This window comes from Arachis ipaensis, chromosome B5, assembly GCF_059453495.1.
Source record: "Arachis ipaensis isolate K30076 ecotype BB chromosome B5, ASM5945349v1, whole genome shotgun sequence".
Taxonomy (NCBI): domain Eukaryota; kingdom Viridiplantae; phylum Streptophyta; class Magnoliopsida; order Fabales; family Fabaceae; genus Arachis; species Arachis ipaensis.
The window spans coordinates 36,092,004-36,114,083 of record NC_142440.1 but is presented as its reverse complement, the minus strand read 5'-3'; the positions used below and the strand labels follow the sequence as shown (position 1 = coordinate 36,114,083).

The 22,080-nt window shown below is 38.3% G+C and overlaps 1 non-coding gene across 1 annotated transcript; it reads left to right on the top strand.

Annotated features, from left to right (window-relative positions):
- Window positions 1-7,266: 7,266 nt before the first annotated feature.
- On the top strand, window positions 7,267-7,374 carry LOC148563846 (small nucleolar RNA R71). The gene has a single exon (XR_015885622.1). It is a non-coding gene; the product is annotated as a small nucleolar RNA R71 (small nucleolar RNA).
- The last annotated feature ends 14,706 nt before the right edge of the window (window positions 7,375-22,080 follow it).

Genomic DNA, 22,080 nt, shown 5'->3' with positions numbered 1-22,080 from the left:
TTGTAATGTGCTAAAATTATGAACAAGTGGGTTAATCGTAGTCTCAAATTGGCTAACAATGGATGATAAAAGGTAAGGCTATTTGGGTAAGTGAGCTAAATAAAATGATGGCCTCAATCATATAAATGCATGAATACATAAAATAATGGACATAAAGAATCAAACAAATCAAAGATTACAATCATAGAAAAAGAACAATTGCACACAAGAAGGAAAATAAGTGGTTATAAGATGTAACCACACCATTAGGCTCAAATCTCACTTGCTTGTGTTCTTAGCTTAAAAATATGATCCACAATATATATAATTCAAGCAAGTTCTATGAAAGGTTTTCACTCAAACCAATTGGTGCCCTATAGATAATTTCTCAAAAAATTTCATCATTTTGACTAAGCTTATTTTGTATATATATGCAAAAATAAGAAAATTAAAGTAAAATCCTAAAAGACCTAAAAAAAATGAAATGCAAAAGTGTTGAGTTTAGAAACTTGTCACCCAAAATCGCCGACCGGTCAGACGACCTCCCCACACTTAAAAGTTTGCACCGTCCTCGGTGCACTCAAAGATGAGCAAGGGGGTACGGCGACGTGCCGAGTTTCTACCTTCAGCTGGTAGGTCAACCAGTTGCTGCGTGTTCTTTCTTTCTTTTACTTCTATTTGTGCTTGTGGTGCATCAACCATGAAAAATAGAAAATAACACCATAAGATGAGAAAATACAAAAGCAAGGAAGCATACATTGTTGGAATGAGGTAAATCACTAGAATTGAGTGAGTGAATTAGTATGACATTAATGAAAATAGGAATGTGAGTTCTAAATTGGGCGCCTTTTAGAACACACATTAGCATAAAAAGTGATGTCACAAAAGAAGCATGCACTTTACTTCTCCTAGTGTGCTTGAGATGCTTTAAGTAAGCTTGTAAGGTAAAATAAGCATTAAAAAAGCATGAAGGCATTCAAGCTATAAGTATATGGATGCATATGATCATGAAATACAATGCATTAGGGTAAATGCACACCATCCAATGTCAAGAGATTGCCTAATCAAAGAATAGGGTTCAAATCACATGGTGGCCAAATCATGTAATTCAAGAAGAGTTACAAGCTCGAAGGCAATTCTCATCACTTGGTATTCTTAAAAGGTAAGCATGAAAATCTCAAAACCAAGTAGCAAAATATAACCTCAACAATAGAATCCAACAAAGATTATAAACATAATTATGTTAAGATAACATCCCTTTTTAATACTCAGCAGCAATTGATGGTAAATGAAATGAAAACTAACTAAAACTAACTAATCAACTAACTAACTAACTAACTAATTAGTTAACTAAAATAAATAGTTATCAATGGTGTTTGGAAGTGTTGGATGAAGGGTAGAAGAAGGGAAGAAGAAAGGAGAAGGAAAGAAATAGAAAGAGGAGAAGAAAAGAGATGTGTTGAAGGAAGGACATCCGCGCGTACGCGCACATGGCGCGCGCGCGTGGATGGTGGTGCAATGGACGCGATGTGTACGCGTACATAGCGCGTCTGCGTCGATGGCTTATTTCGAGAGTGACGCTGGTGCACGAAATTGTGATCCCTGGTAATGGCTCCAAAAACTTGGTGCTCTAATCTTAATTCATAATTTGTCACAACTTTGATACAACTAACCAGCAAGTGCACTGGGTCGTCCAAGTAATAAAACCTTACGTGAGTAAGGGTCGATCCTACGGAGATTGTCGGCTTGAAGCAAGCTATGGTCACCTTGTAAATCTCAGTCAGGCGGATATCAAATTGTTATGGAGTTTTCGAATAATAATAATAAATAAACAGAAAATAAAGATAGAAATATTTATGTAATTCATTGGTGAGAATTTCAGATAAGTGTATAGAGATTCTTTCGTTCCTCTGATGAGCCTCTGCTTTCCTACTGTCTTCATCCAATCCTTCCTACTCCTTTCCATGGCAAGCTTTATGTAAGGCATCACCGTTGTCAATGGCTACATCCCATTCTCTCTGTGAAAAAGGTCCAAATGCTCTGTCACGGCATGGCTAATCATCTGGAGGTTCTCGATCATACTGGAATAGGTTTCACCCTCCTTTTGCGTCTGTCACTACGCCCAGCACTCGCGAGTTTGAAGTTCGTCACAGCCATCCCTTCCCAGATCCTACTCGGAATACCACAGACAAGGTTTAGACTTTCTGGATCTCAGGAATGGCCATCCATGGGTTCTAACTTATACCACGAAGATTCTAATATCTCGGACTCGGTCCTCTGTATTAGATATCTAAGAGATACTCATTCTAGCTTGTTTATATGTAGAACGGAAGTGTTTGTCAGGCACGCGTTCATAAGTGAGAATGATGATGAGCGTCACATAATCATCACATTCATCATGTTCTTGGGTGCAAATGGATATCTTAGAAGCGAAATAAGTTGAATTGAATATAAAACAGTAGTACTTTGCATTAAATCATGAGGAACAGCAGAGCTCCACACCTTAATCTATGGAATGCAGAAACTCTACCGTTGAAAATACATAAGTGAAAGGTTCAGGCATGGCCGAATGGCCAGCCCCCAAACATGATCAATATGATCCAAAGTTGAACTAAAAATCATAAGATGTAAATACAATAGTAAAAAGTCCTATTTATACTAAACTAGCTACTAGGGTTTACAGAAGTAAGTAATTGATGCATAAATCCACTTCCGGGGCCCACTTGGTGTGTGCTTGGGCTGAGCTTGAATGTTACACGTGCAGAGGCTTTTTCTGGAGTTGAACGCCAAGTTGTAACGTGTTTTTGGCGTTCAACTCTGGTTTGTGACGTGTTTCTGGCGTTTAACTCCAGACTGCATCGTAGAACTGGCGTTCAACGCCATTTTGCGTCATCTAAACTCGGCCAAAGTATGGACTATTATATATTTCTGGAAAGCCCTGGATGTCTACTTTCCAACGCAATTAGAAGAGCGCCATTTTGAGTTCTTTAGCTCCAGAAAATCCACTTTGAGTGCAGGGAGGTCAGAATCCAACAGCATCAGCAGTCCTTCTTCAACCTCTGAATCTGATTTTTGCTCAAGTCCCTCAATTTCAGCCAGAAAATACCTGAAATCACAGAAAAATACACAAACTCATAGTAAAGTCCAAAAATGTGAATTTAACATAAAAACTAATAAAAATATCCCTAAAAGTAACTAGATCCTACTAAAAACATACTAAAAATAATGCCAAAAAGCGTATAAATTATCCGCTCATCACAACACCAAACTTAAATTGTTGCTTGTCCCCAAGCAACTGAAAATCAAATAGGATAAAAAGAAGAGAATATACTATAAATTCCAAACTATCAATGAAACATAGCTCCAATCAGATGAGCAGGACTTGTAGCTTTTTGCCTCTTGAATAGTTTTGGCATCTCACTTTATCCATTGAAGTTCAGAATGATTGGCATCTATAGGAACTCAGAGTTCAGATAGTGTTAGTGATTCTCCTAGTTCAGTATGTTGATTCTTGAACACAGCTACTTTAGGAGTCTTGGCCGTGGCCCTAAGCACTTTGTTTCCCAGTATTATCACCGGATACATAAATACCACAGACACATAATTGGGTGAACATTTTCAGATTGTGACTCAGCTTTGCTAAAGTCCCCAATTAGAGATGTCCAGGGTTCTTAAGCACACTCTTCTTTTGCTTTGGACCTTGACTTTAACCACTCAGTCTCAAGTTTTCACTTGACACCTTCACGCCACAAGCACATGGTTAGGGACAGCTTGGTTTAGCCGCTTAGGCCAGGATTTTATTCCTTTAGCCCCTCATATCCACTGATGCTCAAAGCCTTGGGATCCTTTTTATTTACCCTTGCCTTTTGGTTTTAAGGGTTATTGGCTTTTTGCTCTTGCCTTTTGGTTTTAAGAGCTTTTGGCTTTTTATGCTTGCTTTTTCTTTTTCTATTTTTTTTTCTGCAAGCTTTGTATTCACTGCTTTTTCTTGCTTCAAGAATCATTTTTATGATTTTTCAGATTATCAAATAACATGTCTCCTTGTCATCATTCTTTCAAGAGCCAACATATTTAACATTCATAAACAACAACTTCAAAAGACATATGCACTGTTCAAGCATTCATTGAGAAAACAAAAAGTGTTGCCACCACATCAAAATAATTAAACTAGTTTCAAGGATAAATTCGAAACCATGTACTTCTTGTTCTTTTGTTTTTTTTTTTAAATTTTTCATTTAAGAAAGGTGATGGATTCATATTCATTACTTTAAGGCATAGACACTTAGACAGTAATGATCATGTAATAAAGACACAAACATAGATAAACATTTAACATAAGAAAACAAAAAACAGAAAATTTAAGAACAAGGAATGAGTCCACCTTAGTGATGGTGGCGTTTTCTCCTTGAGGAACCAATGATGTCCTTGAGCTCTTCTATGTCTCTTCCTTGTCTTTGTTGCTCCTCCCTCATAGCTCTTTGATCTTCTCTAATTTCATGGATGATGATGGAGTGCTCTTGGTGTTCCACCCTTACTTGCTCCCAATAATTGTGTGGAGGAAAATGTATCCCCTGAGGTATCTCAGGGATCTCTTGATTTGTAGTCAAATGTTCTACCACTGAGCTATAGACCCTTGAGACGAATCTCTCCATCTCCTATGACTCGGAGGTGGAAGCTTTTGTCTTCCCTTTCCTCTTTCTAGAGGTTTCTCTGGCCTTAGGTGCCATCAATGGTTATGAAAAAACAAAAAAGCTATGCTTTTACCACACCAAACTTAGAATGTTGCTCGCCCTTGAGCAAAAGAAGAAAGAATAGTAGAAGAAGAAGAAGATATGGAAGAGATGGAGTGATGTGTGTATTCGGCTATATGGGTGGGCTTAGGTGGGAAAGAGATTTTGAATTTTGAAGGTAGGTGGGGTGTATGGATGTGAGTGGTGAATGGAAAATAGAAGGGATGACTGTGAATGGAGAGAGAGAGAGGGTGATATAGGATTATGAGGAGGAAAGGTGAGTGGAGGTATGTGGGGATCCTGTGGGGTCCACAGATGCTGAGATGATCCTGTGGGGTCCACAGATCCTGAGGTGTCAAGGATTTACATCCCTGCACCAATTAGGCATGTAAAATGCCTTTGCATGCAATTCTGGCATTTAAACGCCGAATTGATGCTTGTTCTGGGCGTTCAGCGCCCAGATGCAGCATGTTTCTGGCGTTGAACGCCAGTTCTATGCTTGTTTCTGGCGTTCAGCGCCAGCTTTCCTTAGTGTGCATTCCTGGCATCTGAACGCCAGGATGCTGCTTGTTTTGGGTGTTTAACGCCAGATCCATGCTCTGTTCTGGCGTTGAACGCCAGCCAGATGCTCCTTACTGGCGTTTAAATGCCAGTAAGCCCTTCCTCCAGGGTGCGATTTTTCTTCTGCTATTTTTTATTCTGTTTTTAATTTTTCTATTTATTTTGTGATTCCACATGATCATGAACCTAATAAAACATGAAAGAACAATAAAATAAAAATAAAATTAGATAAATAAAAATTGGGTTGCCTCCCAACAAGTGCTTCTTTAATGTCAATAGCTTAACAGTGGGCTCTCATGGAGCGACATAGGTGATCAGGTCAATTTTATAGACTCCCAACACCAAACTTAGAGTTTGGATATGGGAGTTCAACACCAAACTTAGAGTTTGGCTGAGGCCTCCCAACACCAAACTTAGAGTTTGACTGTGGGGGCTTTAGTTGACTCTGTACTGAGAGAAGCTTACCGTGCCTCTTTTCCATGTTTACAGAAGGATGTCCTTGAGTTTTAAACACAAGGGAGTCCTCATTCAATTGAAGGACTAGTTCACCTCTGTCAACATCAATCACAGCTCTTGCTGTGGCTAGGAAGGGTCTTCCAAGGATGATGGATTCATCCTCATCCTTCCCAGTATCTAGGATTATGAAATCAGCAGGGATGTAAAGGCCTTCAACCTTTACTAACACGTCCTTTACCTGTCCATAAGCCTCTTTTCTTGAATTGTCTGCCATCTCTAATGAGATTCTAGTAGCTTGCACCTCAAAGATTCCCAGTTTCTCCATTACAGAGAGTGGCATGAGGTTTATTCCTGACCCAAGGTCACATAGAGCCTTCTCAAAGGTCATGGTGCCTATAGTACAAGGTATTAGGAACTTTCCAGGATCATGTTTCTTCTGAGACAATCTCAGTTGATCCAATGCATTTAGTTCATTGGTGAACAGGGGAGGTTCATCTCCCCAAGTCTCACTACCAAATAAATTGGCATTCAGCTTCATGATTGCACCAAGGAACTTGGCAACTTGCTCTTCAGTAACATCCTCATTCTCTTCAGAAGAAGAATACTCATCAGAGCTCATGAAGGGCGTAAGGAGGTTTAATGGAATCTCTATGGTCTCTAGATGAGCCTCAGAGTCCTTTGGTTCCTCAAAGGGAAACTCCTTGTTGATCACTGGACGTCCCAGGAGGTCTTCCTCCTTGGGATTCATGTCCTCTCCTTCCTTCTTGGATTCGGCCATGATGGTTATATCAATGGCCTTGCACTCTCCTTTTGGATTTTCTTCTGTATTGCTTGGGAGAGCACTAGGAGGGGTTTCAGTGATCTTCTTACTCAGCTGGCCCACTTGTGCCTCCAAATTTCTAATGGAGGACCTTGTTTCATTCATGAAACTCAGAGTGGCCTTAGATAGATCAGAGACTAAGTTTGCTAAATTAGAGGTATTTTGTTCAGAGTTCTCTGTCTGTTGCTGAGTGGATGATGGAAAAGGCTTGCTATTGCTAAACCTGTTTCTTCCACCATTATTAAAGCCTTGTTGAGGCTTTTGTTGATCCTTCCATGAGAGATTTGGGTGATTTCTCCATGAGGGATTATAGGTGTTTCCATATGGTTCACCCATGTAATTCACCTCTGCTATTGCAGGGTTCTCAGGATCATAAGCTTTTTCTTCAGAAGATGCCTCTTGAGTACTGTTGGATGCAGCTTGCATTCCATTCAGACTCTGAGAAATCATATTGACTTACTGAGTCAATATTTTATTCTGAGCCAATATGGCATTCAGATTATCAATTTCAAGAACTCCCTTCTTCTGAGCCATCCCATTACTCACAGGATTCCTCTCAGAAGTGTACATGAACTGGTTATTAGCAACCATGTCAATGAGTTCTTGAGCTTCTGCAGGCGTTTTCTTTAGGTGAATGGATCCACCTGCAAAAGTATCCAATGACATCTTAGCTAATTCAGACAGACCATCATAGAATATATCCAGGATGGTCCATTCTGAAAGCATGTCAGAAGGACACTTTTTGGTTAGTTTCTTGTATCTCTCCCAAGCTTCATAGAGGGATTCACCTTCTTTCTGTCTGAAGGTTTGAACATCCACTCTAAGCTTACTCAGCTTTTGAGGAGGAAAGAACTTGGCTAAGAAAGCCTTGACCAGCTTATCCCAAGAGTTTAGGCTATCCTTAGGTTGAGAGTCCAACCATATTCTAGCTCTGTCTCTTATAGCAAAAGGGAAAAGTATGAGCCTGTAGACTTCAGGATCTACTCCATTAGTCTTAACAGTATCACATATATGCAAGAATTCACTTAAGAACTGAAAAGGATCTTCAGATGGAAGTCCATAAAACTTGCAGTTTTGTTGCATCAGAGAAACTAATTAAGGTTTCAGCTCAAAGTTGTTTGCTCCAATGGCAGGGATGGAGATGCTTCTTCCATGTAAATTGGAATTAGGTGCAGTAAAGTCACCAAGCGTCCTCCTTGAATTATTATTATTTTTGGCTGCCATCTCCTCTTCCTGTTCGAAAATTCCTGTAAGGTTGTCTCTGGATTGTTGTATTTTAGCTTCTCTTAGTTTCTTTTTTAGAGTCCTTTCAGGTTCAGGATCTGCTTCAACAAGAATGTTCTTGTCCTTGCTCCTGCTCATATGACAAAGAAGGGAATAACAAAGAAAATATGAAATCCTCTATGTCATAGTATAGAGATTCCTTTGTGTGAGTAGAAGAAGAAAAGAATGTAATGTAAGGAAAGAGAAGGGAGGAGAATCCAAACACAAGGGTGAGGAGAGCAGAGATATGGGATGAAGAGAAATGTTAGTAAGTAATTAAATAAATAGAAGGATATGAGAGGAAGAAGTTTTCGAAAATAACTTTTGAAAAGGGGTTAGTTATTTTCGAAAATTAGATAAGAAATAAAGTTAGAATTAAAAATTGAAACAATTAATTAATTAAAAATAATTTTTGAAAAAGAGGGAGGCATTTTCGAAAATTAGAGAGGGATAGTTAGTTAGGTAGTTTTGAAAGAGATAAGAAACAAACAAAATGTTAATTAGTTAGTTGAAACAAATTTTGAAAATCAATTTATAGAAGATAAGAAGATAAGAAGTTAGAAAAGATATTTGAAAAAGATAAGATAAAAAGATATTTTTGAAAAGATATGATTGAAATTAGTTTTGAAAAAGATTTGATTTTTAAAATCACAATTAATGACTTGATTCATAAGAAATCACAAGATATGATTCTAGAACTTAAAGTTTGAATCTTTCTTAACAAGTAAGTAACAAACTTGAAATTTTTGAATCAAAACATTAATTGTTGATGATATTTTCGAAAATTATGAGATAAAATTAAGAAAAAGGAAAAAGATTTGATTTTTGAAAATGATTTTGAAAAAGATAAGATTTTCAAATTGAAAATTTGATTTGACTCATAAGAAACAATTGAATTTTAAAAAGTTTTGAAAAAGTCAACTCAAATTTTCGAATTTATGAGAAGAAAAAGGGGAAGATATTTTTTTATTTTTGAATTTTTAATGATGAGAGAGAAAAATATGAAAAATGATGCAATGCATGAAAATTTTGGATCAAAACATGTGATGCATGCAAGAATACTATGAATTTCAAGATGAACACCAAGAACACTTTGAATGTCAAGATGAACACCAAGAACTTATTTTTGAAAAATTTTCAAGAAAAGAAAATATGCAAGACACCAAACTTAGAAATTTTTCATACATAGACACTATGAATGCGAGAATGCATATGAAAAACAAGAAGAGACACAAAACAAGAAAATATGAAGATCAAACAAGAAGACTGGCCAAGAACAAGTTGAAGATCATGAAGAACACTATGAATGCATGAATTTTCAAAAAATGCATAAATTTTTAGAAAAAATGCAATTGACACCAAACTTGAAATTGACTCAAGACTCAAACAAGAAACACAAAATATTTTTGATTTTATGATTTTTTTTATTTTTTCAAAAATTAATGTGAAAAAGAAAAATAAAGATTCCAAAATTTTTAATATGAATTCCAGGAATCTTGCATTCTTAGTCTAAAGCTCCAATCTGAGGGTTAGACATGGCTTAATAGCCAGCCAAGCTTTAGTATGCTATTACATGCATTGAAGTAATTAGTTGAATCCTCAGTCCAAAGGAATTTAGACATGGCTTTACAGCCAGCCAGGATTCAACAAATCATCATGAAACACTAGAATTCATTCTTAAAAATTCTGAAGAAAAATATATTTTTGAAAAGATTTAATTTTATATTATATTTTTTTCGAATATTAATTGGGAAAAACGAAAAAGAAGAAAATATTTTTTTGAAAAATTTTTTGAAAACCTTTTTGAAAACAAAATAAGAAGAAAATTACCTAATCTGAGCAACAAGATGAACCGTCAATTGTCCAAACTCGAACAGCCCCCAGCAACGGCGCCAAAAACTTGGTGCACGAAATTGTGATCCCTGGTAATGGCTCCAAAAACTTGGTGCTCTAATCTTAATTCTTAATTTGTCACAACTTCGATACAACTAACCAGAAGTGCACTAGGTCGTCCAAGTAATAAAACCTTACGTGAGTAAGGGTCGATCCCACGGAGATTGTTGGCTTGAAGCAAGCTATGGTCACCTTGTAAATCTCAGTCAGGCAGATATCAAATGGTTATGGAGTTTTCGAATAATAATAATAAATAAACAGAAAATAAAGATAGAAATACTTATGTAATTCACTGGTGAGAATTTTAGATAAGTGTATAGAGATTCTTTCGTTCCTCTGAGCCTCTGCTTTCCTGCTGTCTTCATCCAATCCTTCCTACTCCTTTCCATGGCAAGCTTTATGTAAGGCATCACCGTTGTCAATGGCTACATCCCATCCTCTCTGTGAAAAAGGTCCAAATGCTCTGTCATGGCATGGCTAATCATCTGGAGGTTCTCGACCATACTGGAATAGGGTTCACCCTCCTTTTGCGTCTGTCACTACGCCCAGCACTCGCGAGTTTGAAGTTCGTCACAGCCATCCCTTCCCAGATCCTACTCGGAATACAATAGACAAGGTTTAGACTTTCCGGATCTCAGGAATGGTCATCCATGGGTTCTAACTTATACCACGAAGATTCTAATATCTCAGACTCGGTCCTCTGTATTAGATATCTAAGAGATACTCATTCTAGCTTGTTTGCATGTAGAACGGAAGTGTTTGTCAGGCACGCGTTCATAAGTGACAATGATGATGAGCGTCACATAATCATCACATTCATCATGTTCTTGGGTGCGAATGGATATCTTAGAAGCGGAATAAGTTGAATTGAATATAAAACAGTAGTACTTTGCATTAAATCATGAGGAACAGCAGAGCTCCACACCTTAATCTATGGAGTGTAGAAACTCTACCGTTAAAAATACATAAGTGAAAGGTTCAGGCATGGCCAAATGGCCAGCCCCCAAATGTGATCAATATGATCCAAAGTTGAACTAAAAATCATAAGATGTAAATACAATAGTAAAAAGTCCTATTTATACTAAACTAGCTACTAGGGTTTACAGAAGTAAGTAATTGATGCATAAATCCACTTCCGAGGCCCACTTGGTGTGTGCTTGGGCTGAGCTTGAATGTTACACGTGCAGAGGCTTCTTCTGGAGTTGAACGCCAAGTTGTAACGTGTTTTTGGCGTTCAACTCTGGTTTGTGACGTGTTTCAGGCGTTTAACTCCAGACTGCAGCATAGAACTGGCATTCAATGCCCTTTTGCGTCATCTAAACTCGTCCAAAGTATAAAATATTATATATTGCTGGAAAGCCCTGGATGTCTACTTTCCAAAGCAATTGGAAGCGCGCCATTTTGAGTTCTGTAGCTCCAGAAAATCTACTTTGAGTGCAGAGAGGTCAGAATCCAACAGCATCAGCAGTCCTTCTTCAACCTCTGAATTTGATTTTTGCTCAAGTCCCTCAATTTCAGCCAGAAAATACTTGAAATCACAGAAAAACACACAAACACATAATAAAGTCCAAAAATGTGAATTTAACATAAAAACTAATAAAAACATCCCTAAAAGTAACTAGATCCTACTAAAAACATACTAAAAACAATGCCAAAAAGCGTATAAATTATCCGCTCATCAGACGCGTACGCGTACATGTGCCAAAGGCACAATGTGCGCGCAACGTTCGCACAACTCTCGGGTTTTTTGGCTTGGGGTGGAATTTCTCAATCCATGCATACGCGTACATGGCGCGTCCGCGTGGGTAGGCGAAAATGCTTGATGCACGCGTACGCGTGCAGTGCGCGTACGCGCGGATAGTGCTCTATTTTTCAAAATTTTTTCTATGTTTTTTGCACCAATCCAAGCATTCCAAACCTCCAAACATCTACCAAAACACCATAAAACCTTATTTAACATACTAAACTCCCAATTATACTCAACAAATCAAAACAAAACATGAATTTAAACTAATTCTATCAATATGTACAAAAGTGAATAATGAAAAGATTTTACCATGGTGAGGTCTCTCCCACCTAGCACTTTTGTTTATTATCCTTAAGTTGGACTTATGGGGAGCTCCTCTCATGGTGGCTTGTGCTTGAATTCATCTTGGAACTCCCACCAATGCTTGGTTCTCCATTGTGCCCCAATATTTCTCATGGATTGAGCCAAGTGTGGATGGAGTTCTTCACAAGTTTGGGGCTCCCAAAGTTGATCCTTTTTGTGCGATCCGGGATCCCACACTTTATTTTCACACCCATCTTGAAGTTGATTATTATTATTAGTCCATCCGGGTGGTGTGACCTTAGAATTCTCATTTAAGTGACCAAACATGCTCCTAGACCCAAGCGATTTAGTTCTATACCAACCCTTACAATGCCAACCACTAACCATCTCCCTCTTGCTCTTGAAGCCACATATATTTAAGTTGACCATCCGTCTTAAGCAAACCATATTTAAGGGGTATGATAAAGCTTAAGTATAAGGAATTTATCCACTTGAATGAAAGAATGGATGGTGATGGCTTGGGGAGAGGTGTCTCTAATATCCTTGCAAGCTCTACTCCCTTATGTTTTTCCTTGGTTGTCTCCACCTCTTTACAAACTTCTTCAACTTCAATCCTTTGTTCATCAATTTCATCTAACTCTTCTCCATCACTCAAATCATAAATGGGAGGTTGAGAGAAGTCTACCTCCACATTGCTTTCTATCTCATTGGGAGAAGATTCTTCAAGTTCAAAGGATTCACCACCAAGAGGCTTGGATCCATGATCTTCATCACCAAGGGAACTCAATTCTTGCTCCACTCCCACCAATTCTTCATCCAAAATTTGTTTTGGAGGTTGTGCACATTCCTCCTCAACATCAAATTCAATCTTCTTGGATGGATTTTCTATGATTTTAGCTTCCCATGGAGGTTCCGCATCTCCTAGGTCTTCAACCACTTCTTCCTTTTCTTCAATGATTATAGGTTCCTCCAATTGTTCTATCACAATATAGCATTCCTCCTTCTCCACCGGAGTTTCCAATCTCTCCTTCATTCTTTATTCTTCAATTGATTCTCCATATGTGACCATGGGATTGCCTTGAGTGCTCAAGCATTGGGAGGCTAAAGTGCTTACTACCTTGGTCAAGGTAGCCACAAATTCTAGTATCTCCCTTTGTATTTCTCCTTGCCCTTGAAGTATAAGGCTAAGGATTTTATCCATTGAGGATTGGAGTGGGTAAAAAGGTTCATTGTATTAGAGAAAGGGTTCATAATAGGAAGGTGGTTCTTCTTGGTAAGGGTATGGTGGTATGTATTGAGGTGGTTTTTGGGAGTATGGATATTGGAATGGTGGTTCCATGTATGGCTCATATGGTTCAAAAGGTGGTTGGTATGATGGATATGGATTATAGTCATATGGAGGTGCTTGGTGAAAAGAGGCTTGTGAGCATGGTTGAGGTTCATGTTGAGGATAAGAGTCATAGGCATATGGTGGTGGCTCTTGAAAGTCATAAGGAGGTTCACCATAGCCATTGGATTGATATGCATCATAGAATGGCTCTTGTTCATAGTCTATTGGTGGAGGTTATTGCCAAGAGGATTGATCATATGCATATGGCTCCTCCCACCTTTGATTTTCCCATCCTTGATACACATCCTCATTGAAGCTCTCATTTCCTACAACATAGTTAGAACCAAACTCATAGCCAAAGTGAGAATTCATAATGAAAAGAGAAAATAAGAACAAAAGCTAATGAGAAGTAATGAAACAAAATCCTAAAACTAGCAAAAACTAACCCAAAAATCAAGCTATTCACATATATACAATAACCAATAACATAACACCATTGCAATTCCTCGGCAACGGCGCCATTTTGATTAATGGATTCTTGACGGTTTAGAATTCACAAATGAATTCTCGTTGCATTATAGTTTCTAAACCAACATTAATCATTTCATACAAAAATTTTGTTTGTCACAAGTACAAACCCCTAATAATCCTAATAACCGAAGTATTCAAACCTCGGGTCGTCTCTCAAAGGAATTGCAGAGTAGTATTCTTGTTATTGGTTATGAGTTGTATATTTTTGGGGTTTTGGATGAGAAACATGGAAAGTAAATGGCAAGGAAATTCAAATAACAAAAAAGGCCTTGGCAAGGGTTGGTGGTCAAGGATCTCTATCCTAATCACTAACCACAACATGAGAATTGGCAAGGATCAACCCCATTAAGTTATCCTTTAACTAATAAAGGAAAGTCAAATAAGCTATGTCAATCCAAGTCCATAAGTCCAAGTTCTCCACCAATTCAATTAGTGAGATCTAGAGTTAATGGCTCCCAATCATCAATTACTTGGACATTAGTGACTCAAGAGTTCCTAAGTTACCTTCCCAAGCCAAGAGCATAAAATTCTACTCTAACATCTTCTCAAGTATTTCATCAAATACTTGGAAGGTACAAAATCAAAGCATAGTAAATCTACAACAAGAATGAATTCTAACAACAATTGGATGTAAAGAATTAACAACAACAATTAAAGAAAATAAGATCTACATGAATTATCTCAAATTGCATTATAGGAAAATAGAAGGAACAAGAGTAGATCTACAACAAAATATAGAAGCAACATAAAAGAAATTACAACAAAAGAATAGAGGAATCATGAATGTAACAACATAGAATTGAGAGGTAGAAGAAGAAGAAAGCATGAATTGAAACCTAGATCTAGATTATTGAACTAAACCTAATCCTAATTCTAATCCTAAAGAGAAGTGAGAGCTTCTCTCTCGAGAAACTAACTAAAGCATGATAAAACTAAAATAAAACTCACTAACTAACTAGATGTCTCATCCCTCTTCAATCCTTGAGTTAAATAGCATCATAAATGAGTTGGATTGGGCCCCAAAATGCACCAGAAATTGCTGGCCACGAGTTACATTAAAGTGGGTCACGTGCAGCATCGGCGCGTACGTGTACAGTGCGCGTGCGCGTCGATTGACAATTTTCCATCCACGCGTACGCGTCAAGTGCGCATACGCGTCGCCATGCGACCTCACAATCCATGCGTGCGCGTGGGTCTCAGCATCCCAAATCCTTGTTTTTTCATGATTCCTCCACTTTGCATGCTTTCCTCTCCATTCCTTTGATCCATTCCTAGCTTTCTAAGCCTGAAATCACTAACACACACATCAAGGCATCTAGTGGAATCAAAGGTGAATTAAATTTGGCTAATTAAAGACCTAGAAAGCATATTTTCTCACTTAAGCACAAATTAGGAGACAATCATGAAACCATGCTATTTCATTGAATAAATGTGAGTAAAAGATTCTAAAATCCCCCAAATCAATCACAAGATAAACCCTATAAATGGGGTTTATCAATGGGATCTTTTCTTAGCTCAGAAAAATGATGCGTTCTACGCCTTCTTTTCTCGTTGCAAAAGAATTCAAAATGAAAATGATATAAAAAATGCCTGTATAAGAAGTGATCATGGAAAAGAGTTTGAAAATCATGTTTTTGAAATCTTTTGTTATGAATTTGAAATATCTCATAAATTTTCGTGTCCTAGAACTCCCCAACAAAACGGGGTTGTTGAAAGGAGAAATAGAAGTCTCCAAGAAATGACTAGGGCAATGCTTTGTGAAAATGAAGTTCTAAAATTCCTTTGGGCATAGGCTGTAAACATAGATTGCTATATTTTAAATAGAACCATCATTAGAAAAGGGTTAAAGAAAACACCTTAAGAGCTATGGAAAGGAACACCTCCAAATCTCAAGTACTTTCACATATTTGGATGCCAATGTTTTGTGTTAAACAATAAAGATAATCTTAAAAATTTTGATCCAAAATCTTATGAAGGTATATTTGTAGGATACTCAACCACTAGTAAAGTATATAGGGTTTATCTCAAAGAACATAGAACCATAGAGAAATTCATACATGCATCTTTTTATGATACTAACTTCATTCCAAGCTCTGTTATAGAGGATGATGCAGGAACTCAAGATGAGGTGTACCCACAAAAGAATCAAGGAAAAGACAAATCAGTCCCCTCTGTGGAAAATTCTAGTTCTGACCCTGCTATTCAAAATACAAGAGACAATTTGGTTTTATCTCTTAATGATGCAGGAGATTCTAGAACTGTGAATGTTGCATATTTGAATCAAAGCCAATCTGAAACCACATCTCAAAGGCCTAGAGAGTGGAAGTTCTTAAAGAACTATCCCCACGAATTCATTATTGGAGATCCGTCCCATAGAGTCACCACTAGATCTTCTAGCAAGAAGAAAGCCGAAATCAACAACTTTGCATTCTTATCCCAATTGGAGCCCCAAAATGTAAAAGAAGCTCTTGAAGATCCATCGTGGGATAAAGCAATGGAAGAAAAGTTAGTCCAATTTGAAAAGAATGAGGTTTGGACTCTCGTACCTTATTGGAATAGAAAGAAGGTAACCGATACCAAATGGATCTTTAGAAATAAATTAGGTAAGGATGGTAGTGTGGTTTGAAACAAGGCTAGATTAGTGGCCCAAGGGTACGATCAAGAAGAGGGCATTGACTTTGATGAGTCATTTGCTCCGGTGGCTAGAATGGAAGAAATAAGGTTATTGCTTTCCTATGCTACCTACAAAGGTTTTAAACTCTTTCAAATAGATGTCAAATATGTGTTTTTAAATGATTTTATTGATAGAGAAGTGTATATAGCTCAACCCCCCCCCATTTTGAAAACAATGAGTTTCCAAATCGTGTTTTTAAACTATCGAAAGCTCTTTATGACCTTAGACAAGCTCCTAGAACTTGGTATGAAAGGCTTAGCTCATTCTTGTTACAAAATTATTTCCAAAAGGGTACTATGGATACAACTCTATTCATTAAAGAGTCTAATGATCATTTCTTGCTTGTTCAAGTGTATGTGGATGACATTGTGTCTGGATCGGCTAATATTACCCTGTGTGAAGATTTTGGAAAACTAATTACTAATGAGTTTGATATGAGTATGATGAGAGAACTTACTTTCTTCCTTGGACTCCAAATCAAACAAACTCCTACTGGAATCTTTGTACACCAAGGTAAATATGCCAAAGAGTTGGTGAAGAAATTTGATTTAAAAAACTCCAAACCAATGAGTACTCCTATGCATCCAAATACTAAAATTGACAAGGATGAAAATGGAAAAGATGTTGATGAAAATTGGTATAGAGGAATGATCGGATCACTCATGTATTTAACCTCCACTAGACCGGATATTGTTCAAAGTGTGGGTGTATGTTCTAGATTTCAATCTCACACAAAAGAATCACATCTTTCGTCTATTAAAAGAATCATTAGATACATCAAAGGAACATCTGACCTCGGTTTGTGGTATCCTAAAACTGGTGAATTTTGTGTAGTTGGGTATTGTGATGCAGATTTTGCGGGTGATCGTATGGTTAGAAGAAGCACTTTGGGGATGTGTTGTTTTCTTGGACAATCTTTAAATGTTTGGTCAAGCAAAAATCAAGCTACTGTTGCTTTATCCATAGCTAAGGCCGAATACATATCAGCCTCCTCATGCTGTTCACAATTAATTTGGCTCAAAACTCAGCTTGTCAATTACAAACTAAAAATTAATAGTATCCTTTTACTTTGTGATAACATGAGTATCATAAATACTTCTAAAAATCCTGTGTTGGACTCAAGAACTAAGCACATTGAGGTTAGGTTTAATTCTTTAAGGGAACATGTGCAAAAGGGAACTATTGATATTCAATTTATAAAATCAGAAGATCAGTTGGCTAACATCTTCACAAAACCTTTGTATGAAGATAGGTTCTGTAAACTAAGAACTGCTCTAGGAATGATCGATATCAAATCTGTGGAGTAATTGTGCCTAATAAATCTATTTGTTTTTATCTCGCAGGTCTCAGGGAGACAAAACTAGGCAAATGATGACCTCCTCTATAAGGCTTGATCGAGGCCCAAAAATTATCTGTTATATGAACTGGAAATTAGACTCAAAGTGTCCTAGTATGCTTCCTTATCACCACCATTGGGCCTAAGTGAGATAAGCTTTGTTTAATGTAATGGGCCTCATACTTACCTTGATCATTAAAAATGTGAAAATTGAAGTTTTATTCATTTTCTTCTTAAGTCAAGTCACCTTACAAATCCATCTTGTCTAGTCACTTCAAAAACTGCATATATTTTAAAATTCAAAATTTTCCTTAAGAACCGTTTCATGAAATAAACTAAGGGTTTCAAGAGAAGTTTTCATTGTGCATTAACGACGGTTTCTTAATCAAGAAAACCTCTCTCTTCTTCACTACTCCTGTAACACCCTAACTACCAAAGCTCACGCTTCCGGCTGCGCGACTCTGATAGCTCGGACATTACGACGACACTTATACTATTTAATACTAAAATATGAGCCTGTTTAAAACTTTAAACCGCAATACCGCTCCCAAAAAAATACTTTCGTTCGATAACGTACATCTATAAATACCATACAACTCACAACAACTCATAAAGAGTACATCCATATATATATACATAAATATATATATATATATATATAAATAATATTACAAACAATAATCAATACAATTCCTATCCCTCTTACAAATTATATCAAGATAAAGGCGAGGGTACAATAAACCACAGCTAAAACAATACAGAGTATCACAACAACAATTAAATAAGCTCTTCGTAACTTCTGCGCCCATATCCTGAAAGGGGAAAAATGTAGGGGGGTGAGAACATCATCCTCGAAAGGGTTCTCAGTAGAGGGTTTTTTTGGGAATTACTGTAATAGGATACATGAAGATAAACCGTACCAGTGATTAATAACCTTCTCATGCCTCTTTTCAAAAACATGGTTTTCAATAAAAGTAAAGTAAAATATCTTTACTGAAAGAGGAACCATTCAATTCTCAAAACTCAAAAGCCTTTCAAAACGGTTTATCTATGCGGAACCAAAATAGCCTTTCATAATTTTATTCCAAACCAGAAACACAAAACCGAAATCAACCATCAGTTCATCTCTTTCCAACCACGGCCCTAGGCCCAAACAATCCAACCAACAACCAATCACCACAATCCAACAGAGTCCCAGATGCAAACACAGATAGGAAGTTCAAGCACAAACAAACAGTTATTACAAGTAGAACAGTTAGCAATTAATCACATAGGCAAACCAAGTATAATATGCACACCCAACCAATGTCACACAAATGCATATGATGCATGCCTGTCCCTAGTGGCTGATGATATCATCTGTCGGTTATAGAGCCAACCCGACAAGTCCTGGTAGCTAACCATTGGACTGTCCCTCTGTCGCGCATCCCCAACTCGAGTTATACTCATCATAAACTTGATAATAATCATGATCCATATCCATCACCCTCACTGGTGAATATTTACGGGGGCGAGCTCATCTGAGGCTTTCACAGTGCCCGGCCACACTTACGACATAGGGTCAACAGAGTATCAAGTCTCAACCTGGAGCACGTGGTGGCTAGCCACTGCTACTACCCAGGAAAACTCGTATCTCAGATAGTGGAAGTGCAAAATCACAATTATCAATATCTCAGCATATATGCATTCATTCTCAGCCATGGATCAACATCCATCTCAGCCTTCCGGCTCACGGTTCAATCCAGAACCAGCCAATATTGATAATCATACACAGCCATTCCGGTTCACGGTTCAATCCAAAACCAGCCAATATTCATAAATCATACACGGCCATTCCGGCTCACAATAAAACAGCACTTCCACCATTCAACATCATTAAATTCATAAAATCGGCAATTAAGCCATAAATCATTTTTCTCAATACATTTCACTTTGAAATCAAATTTCAACTCTTTTCAGCCTTGGCTTTAAAGATCTCATTTCTCAAATCATCTCAGGCTCATAAGCCACTTTTACTCAAGGTAAATTCCCCTTTTAAAAACAATGCCACTCTCGGCACCCTCTTTCCAAAACTTCCATAATCATGGCAAGTTAAAAATCTCTTTGAGATATTCAAAATCACCCATCCAACAATGGGATTTTATAACAAACGTTCCTTGGCAGAGTCCCAAGTCCTTAGGGGAGGATAGCATAACTCATTTCGCCAAATTCATTTAAAATCATTAAAACCTTGGCTTTTCGATTTGAGTAATAAAATAGGGTCTAAGCCAAACCGAGTCATATAATCATTTAATTCTTTCAAAGCCGTTTCCTTTACTTAGGCAAAACCAGCTTTAACCCCCCATGATGAATTCTAAAACGTTTCAACTGTTCAAAATTGTTTTAGTCTTGCAAAAATTCAGAATTCAGAGAGTACTTAAAACCTTTCTCAAAACATTTCGAAATGAAACTTGTCAATAGACATTCAGGTTCTTTCAAAGTCATTGAAACTTCTTTAATTGAAACGCCCAAGTCAAATTCAAAGGCATAAACCCTTTTCACATTCAAATAGCTTTAAAACACAAGTTTCATCTAAATAACTTTCTTCTGAAAGAGATACAATGCCTTTCTTAAGAAGCAAGACTAAGTCACAATTTCCTCTTTAATAATTCATTTCAAAAGCATGAATCCTTCTTTCCTTGATAATTCAAGTAAAATAGTAGAAGTCTTTAACTCATCATTTTTCCGGACAACATTCCATAAAGACTTGGATTTTATAGAAATTTCGGCAGCACCTCCCCTAAAACTTGGACTTTGCCACCCGGTTCGGGTCCCAACTAAACCGTTCACAACCCTTTTCAACAGCCCAAATTCCAAAATCAGTCCAAGGCAAGCCAAAATCCAATAGTCATCTCAATTCCATATTTCAAGAAAACTGTTTCAACATCAAATCATTATCAGCCGAATAAACTCATTTCTAAAGCTTTAAAGAAACGGTTCAGTAACAATCATTTATCAAAAACCAGATCATTTAAAGCCAGCCAGGCTGAACTCAAGAGTGGATTCTATTTTTCACATCATCAAAATAATTGACTCAATTCAAACCAATCCTCAACGGATTAAACCCATTTCAAATCTTTAAAGAATCAACTTCAAACATTACGTTTCACAAGCCACACAACGATTTAGCGAAAACAACATCCATAGTCATTCGAGTCAATCAAATAATACATAATGCAGATACAATCACCAAATACACAATATCTCACATCAGTATCCATATGTAATAATTCCAATACATAAAACATAGTTTTTGGAAAGCGCCCCTACCTCAAAACGCAAATCCATAACCCAAATGCCTCACAGGGTCCTTTCCGCCTCAACCCAAACTGACGGCAACCAAAACCTCAGCTCCCAGCCACTTTCGCAATAACCATCGCAACACTATTCGCAACATATAATAATCAGGACTCGACCCCACGTTACTAAAATTCACATTCATTAACCAAACACAACGAAATACTAACGCGAGGCTTTCCGAAACATACTTACTGAAATGACAAAGGCAACTGCGAACACCGAGCACGAAAGGCAAGCATGGATACACGACCCGATACTGAGGACTCAACGGCTGTTTTCGGCGGCGGAGGCAAGGTGCGGCAACACCCAGCGGCCCTTCCTCCCTCCACGCGACTCAGATGACCACTGCAGCAACAAGCCGTGACTATGGTATTCTTGAAATTCAAAGGAAACAGAGTCCATTAACAACACCTTACCGGCAGTGTATTCTGGTGACGGTAAATGGCGTTTTCCGGCGGCCAGGCACGGCGGCACAACTGATTTCTCCTCCAGGAATGGCTGTGACAGAACCAGAAACAGGGGAAAGGCTCACCGAATCAGTAATGGTTCTAATGGCGGCTTTTTCCGACGGAGGAAGCGTTAGCTTCGCGCAGCACGGCAGTTTCAACGGAGGCGGCGCCGGCGACGCAAGCACGGCCAGGTGCGGTGGCTGGACTCCCAGCTTAGCCCCAGATCTCTCGCATCTGCTCTGCTCCTGAGCTCTCCCTCTCTGCTCTACCATAAATGACGGCGACTGTCTCGGTGGCAAAGGTGATGGCAGCACGGTGAGGACGACGGCGTTAGCACACGGCGGCACAACGGGTCATGCTCCTCGCGTCACTGGCCCGCGCTCTCCTCCCTCAATGTCGCGCAGTTTCTCTCCTCTGGGCTCCCTCGACAGCGACGACTCCTCGGCGACGGCGCGGCTAGGAGTGATGGTGTGACGAACAGAGGCGGCGGCGAGCTAGTCGGCGACGCGAGCGGCGACGAGGTGTGGGTCATGGCGGGGTGCGATGGCGGAGAAGCCCAGCGCGCGGCGCAGTCTCTTTCCTCCCCTCCTCTCCTTCTTCTCCTCCACGGATCTGTTTTCTCCCTTCCTTCTCTATTTCTTTCTTTCTTCCATTTTCGCAGCTGTTGCT